An 8,763-nucleotide genomic window follows, 5' to 3' on the forward strand; every position below is an offset into this window, starting at 1 on the left:
CAGGTGTTGCAAGACTGCAGCCAGGTGTTGCAAGACTGCAGTTAGATGTTGCAAGACTGTAGTCAGGTGCTGTAAGACTACAACCAGGTATTGCACAGAGATGTGGGCCATATCGAAGGGTGAGGAGTGAGAATTAGCATTGCATGTTGTTACTGGGAGAGAGGCATGTTCTCGTACCTCCAGCAACACTCCTCACACTGGTGTTGTTACTGGGAGAGAGGAATGTTCTCGCACCTCCAGCAACACTCCTCACACTGGTGTTGTTACTGGGAGAGAGGCATGTTCTCATACCTCCAGCAACACTCCTCACACTGGTGTTGTTACTGGGAGAGAGGCATGTTCTCGTACCTCCAGCAACACTCCTCACACTGGTGTTGTTACTGGGAGAGAGGCATGTTCTCGTACCTCCAGCAACACTCCTGACACTGGTGTTGTTACTGGGAGAGAGAGTCATGTTCTCGTACCTCCAGCAACACTCCTGACACTGGTGTTGTTACTGGGAGAGAGAGGCATGTTCTCGTACCTCCAGCAACACTCCTCACACTGGTGTTGTTACTGGGAGAGAGGCATGTTCTCATACCTCCAGCAACACTCCTCACACTGGTGTTGTTACTGGGAGAGAGGCATGTTCTCGTACCTCCAGCAACACTCCTCACACTGGTGTTGTTACTGGGAGAGAGGCATGTTCTCGTACCTCCAGCAACACTCCTCACACTGGTGTTGTTACTGGGAGAGAGAGGCATGTTCTCGTACCTCCAGCAACACTCCTGACACTGGTGTTGTTACTGGGAGAGAGAGGCATGTTCTCGTACCTCCAGCAACACTCCTCACACTGGTGTTGTTACTGGGAGAGAGAGGCATGTTCTCGTACCTCCAGCAACACTCCTCACATTGGTGTTGTTAGTGGGTGAGAGGATTGTTCTCGTACCTCCAGCAACACTTCTCACACTGGTGTTGTTACTGGGAGAGAGGCATGTTCTCGTACCTCCAGCAACACTCCTCACACTGGTGTTGTTACTGGGAGAGAGGCATGTTCTCGTACCTCCAGCAACACTCCTCACACTGGTGTTGTTACTGGGAGAGAGAGGCATATTCTCGTACCTCCAGCAACACTCCTCACACTGGTGTTGTTATTGGGAGAGAGGCATGTTCTCGTACCTCCAGCAACACTCCTCACACTGGTGTTGTTATTGGGAGAGAAGCATGTTCTCGTACCTCCAGCAACACTCCTCACACTGGTGTTGTTACTGGGAGAGAGGCATGTTCTCGTACCTCCAGCAACACTCCTCACACTGGTGTTGTTACTGGGTGAGAGGAATGTTCTCGCACCTCCAGCAACACTCCTCACACTGGTGTTGTTACTGGGAGAGAGGAATGTTCTCGTACCTCCAGCAACACTCCTCACACTGGTGTTGTTATTGGGAGAGAGACATGTTCTCGTACCTCCAGCAACACTCCTCACACTGGTGCTGTTACTGGGAGAGAGGCATGTTCTCGTACCTCCAGCAACACTCCTCACACTGGTGTTGTTACTGGGAGAGAGGTATGTTCTCGTACCTCCAGCAACACTCCTCACACTGGTGGTGTTATTGGGAGAGAGGCATGTTCTCGTACCTCCAGCAACACTCCTCACACTGGTGTTGTTATTGGGAGAGAGGCATGTTCTCGTACCTCCAGCAACACTCCTCGCACTGGTGTTGTTACTGGGAGAGAGGCATGTTCTCGTACCTCCAGCAACACTCCTCACACTGGTGTTGTTACTGGGAGAGAGAGGCATGTTCTCGTACCTCCAGCAACACTCCTCACACTGGTGTTGTTACTGGGAGAGAGGAATGTTCTCGCACCTCCAGCAACACTCCTCACACTGGTGTTGTTACTGGGAGAGAGGCATGTTCTCGTACCTCCAGCAACACCCCTCACACTGGTGTTGTTATTGGGAGAGAGGCATGTTCTCATACCTCCAGCAACACTCCTCACACTGGTGTTGTTACTGGGAGAGAGGAATGTTCTCGTACCTCCAGCAACACTCCTCACACTGGTGTTGTTACTCTGAGAGAGGCATGTTCTCATACCTCCAGCAACACTCCTCACACTGGTGTTGTTACTGGGAGAGAGGCATGTTCTCGTACCTCCAGCAACACTCCTCACACTGGTGTTGTTACTGGGAGAGAGGCATGTTCTCGTACCTCCAGCAACACTCCTCACACTGGTGTTGTTACTGGGAGAGAGGCATGTTCTCGTACCTCCAGCAACACTCCTCACACTGGTGTTGTTACTGGGAGAGAGGCATGTTCTCGTACCTCCAGCAACACTCCTCACACTGGTGTTGTTACTGGGAGAGAGGCATGTTCTCGTACCTCCAGCAACACTCCTCACATTGGTGTTGTTACTGGGAGAGAGAGGCATGTTCTCGTACCTCCAGCAACACTCCTCACATTGGTGTTGTTACTGGGAGAGAGAGGCATGTTCTCGTACCTCCAGCAACACTCCTCACGCTGTCCTTGTACAGAGAATTCATCATGATCCGGTCTGCCACTCTTTCTGTCTTTGCACTTCAGCAGAGCTGCCATATATGCAATTTAATTGCATTATATTTCATAAAACCAACTCCTGTGGCCTTATATTGTGTTTATTGATCTGACAAAACTCCTAGAGAACAAAACGTGAGGGGCTCTTGATCCAGTGAACCGAGTCGAACCTCAGTGCAGCCCCTTCCCCAGGTGCTGTAATGTACTGTAATGTAGTACACCAGACAAGCCAGGCCCAGCCATGGGCCTGGCTTGTCTGGCGCTTACCTGGTCAACCAAGCTGTTGCCGCTCCTGCCATCACAACCTGGTTGATCCGGCACTTAGTGGGAATACTTATCCAGTTTCCTTTTAAGAGTTCTGTCCCAGCAGTGTCTCTGATATTTTCTGGTAAGACGTTAGTCTGCCACCACAGATGTTGATACAATGTTCTCTTATTATGCCCACGGCGACCTTACCTTTCGTTTGGTTCATTGTACATTTTCCCCATAAGGATTTAGCGCTTCTCCTTTAGCAATACAACTTCTACTAGTACTACTACCATTATTATTATTACCACCACCACCACTACTACTACTACTACTACTACTACTACTACTACTACTACTACTACTAATAATAATAATAATAATAATAATAATAATAATAATAATAATAATAATATGTCATAAATGTTTAACCTCTTCCGTTTTCTTGCAGGGCACCACAAGACTGAACCTTCACGAGACAAGCGTATTTATACTTCCTTGAACAATGATACTCTGGAGTCTTCCCAGGGAGAAAGAAACCACTTAGCATTGACCGGAACATTGATGTGCATGGCTGAAGTGAGTGTTGCCTCAGCTATTGGCTGAGTTCCATCTCTCAGACATACACCAGAGTTAACTGATGATAGCAGCAGTGTGCTCACACCCGTTTGAGTCTCATAACAACACTATCAGTTCTAAATGTTTATCTCTCTCCCAAACACAGTTTCGCCGGGCCATTTCTTAGCTGGAGAGACAGCAGTTTGCATTACCATCAAATAAACACATCTGCTGAAGAGGATCCCAGAAGGGGGTCGAAATATATAGATCGATCAATCTCCTGAGTTTCTGTCTTCATGTGGGCTATTATTAAGCACTGACAAGTGTTCAATACACTTTAGTTATTCACAGGAGTATAAGAACCAGGTGTAACAGCCAGGTGTTGAGTACAGGTCTCCTACATGTCTTGTCGCCCTCGTCGCCACAGTGCCGTGGCACTGCGACTCACCGTCACATCTGATGACACAGCCAACGATGGCGCCCACTCGTCACATCCCACCCCCGCCCACACCCCCAGTCCCACCCACCCACCATGCCCACGTTCACTTTCCCGTCAACGTTACGCCTCCCAGGGGCGTCAGCATTCCACGTCTCCCCTGAGACGTACGCCCACTTCTCCCGTGCCCCGCAGCACCCCTCCGCCAGTAAGCCATACGCCCACCTCCCCAATAAGCCGCACGCCCACCTCACCACTCTGCCGAGAGCCCACCTCGCCCATGGGCCGTTCCACGCCCTCACCAGTGTCTCCCCGTAGCGTGGGTGGGCGACACTTTCGGTATGACATGTGGGCAGAGCAGCGGGGGTTGAGGCGTCGGTCATCCCTCTTGACGGTGCCTTCACACGACCCCCACGCCGATCTCCACCTCAGACTACCTCGCCCGAGGTCCTCCTCCATCGCTGGTCCCATCCGTACTCCAGATCTAGCCAGGTCAGTACTCATCTATACTCACTTATATGTGGCTGTAGGGGTCGAGTCTCAGCTCCTGGTCCCGCCTCTTCGCTGTCTGCTACTAGGTTCATTCCTGGTCTCGAGTCTTATCGTACCTCTTCTTAAAGCTATGTATGGATCCTACCCCCACCACTTCATTCTCCAGGTCGTTCCACTTCGCGTCTACTCTAAGGTTAAAGAAATACTTCTTAACATCTCTGTAACTCACACACATGCGTGTGTACTTTACTATTTTTTTATTGCAGGGGTCGATTCACAGCTCCTGGCCCCGCCTCTTCGCTGGTCGCTACTAGGTCGCTCTTCTGCTCCCTGAGCTTTATCATACCTCTCCTTAAGTCTATATATGGATCCTGCCTCCACTACATTACTTCCCAGACTATTCCACTTCCTGACAACCCTGTGATTCATCAGAGTCTTCAACTTCCAATTGTGACCCCTTGTTGCTGTGTCCCATCTCTGGAACATCCTGTCTTTGTCCACCTTGTCAATTGCACTCAATATTTTATATGTCGTTATCATATCCCCTCTATCTCTCCTGTCCTCCAGTGTCGTCAGATCGATTTCCCTTAACCTCTACTCATAGGACATACCCTTTAGCTCCGGGACAAGTCTTGTTGCAAACCTTTGCACTTTCTCTAATTTCCTTACGTGCTTGGCTAGGTATGAGTTTCAAACTGGTGCTGCAAACTCCAATATAGGCTTGATATACACGGTGTACAGGGTCCTGAACGATTCCTTATTGAGATGTCGGAATGGTATTCTTAGGTCTGCTAGGTGCCCATATGCTGCAATAGTTATTTGAAGATTGAGACACTTATGCAACATACGGGAATCTTTATTGAAGAAACGTTTCGCCACACAGTGGCTTCATCAGTCCAATACACTGAGTGGAGAAACGTTTCTTCAATAAAGATTCCCATATGTTGCATAAGTGTCTCAATCTTCAACTTGCCGGTTTTTAAACCATTTATCAAGTAGTTATTTGGTTGATGTGCACCTCAGGAGATGTGCCCGGTGTTATACTCACCCCAAGATCCTTTTCCTTGAGTGTGGCTTGTAGTCTCTGGCCCCCTAAACTGTGCTCCGTCTTCGGTCTTCTTTGCCCTTCTCAAATCTTCACGATTTTGCACTTGAACTCCAGAAGCCAGTTTCTGGACCAAGCCTGCAGCCTGGTCCTCGTGTCATATGGAGTTCAATCATGGATTGGGTAATTGGCCAGGACGAGCCCATGGCTCGTCCTGGCCTTCTCGTTATTTGTTACCCTTCGGTACAAGCCTCTCCTTAGCTTCCTTGCATATTGTTGTCACATATTCCATCATTTATTGACTTCCCTGCCAGTGTTTGTGTGTGTGTGTGTGTGTGTGTGCTTACCTAATTGTACTCACCTAATTGTTGTTGCAGGGGTCGAGGCTCAGCTCCTGGCTCCGCCTCTTCACTGAATGCTACTAGGTCCTCTCTCTTCCTGCTCCATGAGCTTCATCATACCTCATCTTAAAGCTATGTATGGTTCCTGCCTCCACTTGCTAGGCTATTCCACTTCCTGACTACTCTAGGACTGAAGAAATACTTCCTAACATTCCTTTGACTCATCTGGGTCTTCAATTTCCAATTGTGACCCCTTGTTTCTGTGTCCCATCTCTGGAACATCCTGTCTCTGTCCACCTTGTCTATTCCACGCAGTATTTTGTATGTCGTTATCGTGTCTTCCCTAGCCCTCCTGTCCTCCAGCGTCGTTAGGCCGATTTCCCTTAACCTTTCTTCGTAGGACATTCCCCTTAGCTCTGGGACTAATCTTGTCATAAACCTTTGCACTTTCTCTAATTTCTTGACATGCTTGATCAAGTGTGGGTTCCAAACAGGTGCTGCATACTCCAGTATGAGCCTGACGTACATGGTGTACAGTGTCTTGAACCATTCCTTACTAAGGTATTAGAACGCTGTTGTCAGGTTTGCCAGGCGCCCATACGCTGCAGCAGTTATCTGGTTGATGTGTGCTTCCGGAGACGTGCTCGGTGTTATACTCACCCCAAGATCCTTCTCCTTGAGCGAGGTTTGCAGTCTTTGGCCACCTAGCTTATACTCCATCTGCGGTCTTCTTTGCCCTTCCCCGATCTTCATGACTTTGCATTTGGCAGGATTAAATTCGAGAAGCCAGTTGCTGGGCCAGGTGTTCAGCCTGTCTAGGTCTCTTTGAAGTCCTGCCTGATTCTCATCTGATTTGGTTCCCCTCATTAACTTCACATCATCTGCAAACAGGGACACTTCTGAGTCTAGCCTTCCATCATGTCATTCACATATACCAAAAATAGCACTGGTCCTAGGACCGACCCCTGTGGAACCCTGCTCGTCACAGGTGCCCACTGCGATACCTCATCACGTACTATGACTCGTTGCCTTCCTGTCAGGTATTCTCTGATCGACTGCAGTGCCCTTCCTGTTATACATGCCTGATCCTCTAGCTTCTGCACCAATCTCCTGTGAGGAACTGTGTCGAAGGCCTTCTTGCAGTCCAAGAAGATGAAATCAACCCACCCCTCTCCCTCGTGTCTTGCTTCTGTTACTTTATCATAAAACTCCAGAAGGTCTGTGACACAGGATTTGGCGTTTATACTCTTGTTCTGTTCCAGGTGCTCCACCACTCTCCACCTGATAATCTTCTCCATGACTTTGCATACTATACACATTAGTGACACTGGTCAATAGTTTAGTGCCTCTTTTCTGTCTCCTTTTTTAAAAATGGGAAGTACATTTACCGTCTGCCATACCTCAGGTAGTTGCCCAGTTTCAAGGGATGTGTTGACGATTGTGGTTAGTGGCCCACACAGCATTTCTGCTCCCTCTCTAAGGGCCCACGGCCCCATTGCCTTTGAGGTATCAGGTCCCTTAGCAGCTTCTTCACCTTCTCCTCAGTTTTGAGTATGTCATCTAACACTTGATGGTATATTCCTTCTTGATGTCCCCCTTTGTTCTGTCCTTCCAGAGGCCTTCCTGTCTCCACAGTAAATACTTCCTTAAATCTCATGTTGAGCTCCTCACATACCTCTTGATCGTTTCTTGTGAGTTCCTCACCTTCTTTCCTCAGCCTGATCACCTGGTCTTTGACTGTTGTCTTCCTCCTAATGTGGCTATACAGCGGTTTCCGGTCAGATTTGACTTTCGATGCTGTGTCGTTTTCGTACTGTCGCTGGGCCTCCCTCCTTATCTGTGCATACTCGTTTCTGGCTCTTCAACTAATCTCTTTATTTTCCTGGGTCCTTTGCCTCCTGTACCTTTTCCATTCTCTGATGCACTTAGTTTTTGCCTCCCTACACCTTCGGGTAAACCAAGGACTTTCTTTGGTCTTCCCATCATTGTTATTGCCCTGGGAACAATCCTTTCCTCTGCCTCCTCGCATTTTGTTGTTACACATTCCATCATCTCGTTTACTGACTTTCCTACCAGTTCTCTGTCCCACTGAACCTCCTGCAGGAAGTTCCTCATACCTGTGTAGTCCCCCCTCTTTTATAATTTGGCTTTTCCCATTCAATTCCTGTTTCCCTCTCCACTTGTAACTCTACTATATAGTCAAAACTCAGAACCACGTGATCACTAGCTCCAAGGGGCCTCTCATATGTGATGTCCTCAATGTCTGAACTGCTCAGGGTGAACACAAGGTCCAGTCTTGCTGGTTCATCCTCCCCATTCTCTCTGGTAGTGTCCCTGACATGTTGATGCATGAGGTTTTCCAATACCACATCCATCATCTTGGCTCTCCATGTTTCGGGACCTCCATGTGGCTCCAGGTTTACCCAATCGATCTCCCTGTGGTTGAAATCGCCCATAACCAGTAACTTTGCTCTGCTCGAGTGAGCTCTTCTTGCCACCTCAGCCAGTGTGTCCACCATCGCTCTGTTGTTCACTTCGCATTCCTCTCTTGGCCTCCTGCAGTTCTGTGGTGGGTTATACATTACTCCAATGACTACCTCATGTTCCCCAGACTGAATTGTACCTACTATGTGGTCCCTTTCTCCAATCTCGTCCATGTCTTCCATTTCCTCAAATCCCCATCGGTGCGTGTGTGTGTGTACTCACCTAGTTGAGGTTGCAGGAGTCGAGTCCGAGCTCCTGGCTCCTGTGTGTGTGTGTGTGTGTGTGTGTGTGTGTGTGTGTGTGTGTGTGTGTGTGTGTGTGTGTGTGTGTGTGTGTGTGTGTGTGCGTGTACACTGATGAGTTGTGTTTGTAGGGGCCCGCCATTGATTCCCTGCCTCTTGGGATCAATCATACTAACTCTTGAGACTGTGTGCAGTTTGATTAAACTTCCTCATCTTTCCTTCCGTCTGTTTCTCCTTGTTCTTGACTTCTGTAATTCAAACAGACCATCCCTATCTTCTCCTTTAATTCCTCCTAATATTTAATACTTTGTTATCATGTCTTCTTCGCTTAAGTTTCAAGGTTCAGTTCCTTTATTTTCTCCCCGTAATGAATTTCTCTCAGTTTTAACAC

This window comes from Cherax quadricarinatus, chromosome 39 (genome assembly GCF_038502225.1).
Source record: "Cherax quadricarinatus isolate ZL_2023a chromosome 39, ASM3850222v1, whole genome shotgun sequence".
Taxonomy (NCBI): Eukaryota; Metazoa; Arthropoda; class Malacostraca; order Decapoda; family Parastacidae; genus Cherax; species Cherax quadricarinatus.